Raw genomic sequence first — 278 nt, forward strand, 5'->3', positions numbered from 1 at the left:
CTGGCCTTGACGATTGCCGTTGGATCGGCTACCCGGCCAATTATAATCGACAAGAAGAGAAGAAGATGGCCGCTCTCATAGTTTCGTTGAACCACCCGACCGGTGCGGACGCGTTTCGGTTCGGGTGTTCGTTTTTTGTATATTTTTGAGAAAGTGTTGCCGACTTTGACCATGCCTCGAATTTCCTTATTGATGTGTGTCCGCGTCTGGCTCGGCTCGTTCGTCCGTCCGGACGCGCGTTAGAGTGGCGTGACGACGTTGCAATCGCAGGCGCCCGG

This window comes from Cyphomyrmex costatus, unplaced genomic scaffold (assembly GCF_001594065.2).
Source record: "Cyphomyrmex costatus isolate MS0001 unplaced genomic scaffold, Ccosl1.0 scaffold2, whole genome shotgun sequence".
Taxonomy (NCBI): Eukaryota; Metazoa; Arthropoda; class Insecta; order Hymenoptera; family Formicidae; genus Cyphomyrmex; species Cyphomyrmex costatus.